The sequence below is a fragment of the Triticum dicoccoides genome, chromosome 2A (assembly GCF_002162155.2).
Source record: "Triticum dicoccoides isolate Atlit2015 ecotype Zavitan chromosome 2A, WEW_v2.0, whole genome shotgun sequence".
In the NCBI taxonomy this organism is placed as follows: Eukaryota; Viridiplantae; Streptophyta; class Magnoliopsida; order Poales; family Poaceae; genus Triticum; species Triticum dicoccoides.
Genome location: NC_041382.1, coordinates 260,342,481 through 260,343,146, shown reverse-complemented (window position 1 = coordinate 260,343,146; position 666 = coordinate 260,342,481). Strand labels below are relative to the sequence as shown.

General features: G+C 49.4%; 2 non-coding genes across 2 annotated transcripts; both read left to right on the top strand.

The window, feature by feature from the left end:
- The first annotated feature begins 224 nt into the window (after positions 1-224).
- Positions 225-343, top strand: LOC119359811. Its single transcript, XR_005172672.1, has one exon. It is a non-coding gene; the product is annotated as a 5S ribosomal RNA (ribosomal RNA).
- Positions 344-551: 208 nt separating this feature from the next.
- On the top strand, positions 552-666 carry LOC119359914. The gene has a single exon (XR_005172740.1). It is a non-coding gene; the product is annotated as a 5S ribosomal RNA (ribosomal RNA).

The following is a 666-nucleotide window of genomic DNA, read 5'->3' as shown; positions in this document are numbered from 1 at the left end:
ACCACGTTTTATTATTTTGCACGTTGGCGGTAAGTTTTAGCTCGTTGGTCATTATTCACGCGTGTAGCGGCGGGCACAGCAAATTCAATCGTCTTTGTAGTGGAGCTGGGAGGGGCAAGCATAAGGGACGAAGACGGGGGTAACATGTCAGATGCGATCATACCAGCACTAAAGCACCGGATCCCATCAGAAAGCATAAGGGACGAAGACGGGGGTAACATGTCGGATGCGATCATACCAACACTAAAGCACCGGATCCCATCAGAAATCCGAAGTTAAGCGTGCTTGGGCAAGAGTAGTACTAGGACGGGTGACCTCCTGGGAAGTCCTCGTGTTGCATTCCCTTTTCAATTTTTTTTGCGCGGCGTGCAAAAGAAAACTCACGGCCACGACATATATTTACCACGTTTTATTATTTTGCATGTTTGCGGTAAGTTTTAGCTCGTTGGTCATTATTCACGCGTGTAGCGGCGGGCAAAGCAAAGTACAATCGACTTTGTAGTGGAGTTGGGAGGGGCAAGCATAAGGGACGAAGACGGGGGTAACATGTCGGATGCGATCATACCAGCACTAAAGCACCGGATCCCATCAGAACTCTGAAGTTAAGCGTGCTCGAGTGAGCGTAGCACTAGGATGGGTGACCTCCTGGGAAGTCCTCTTGTTGCA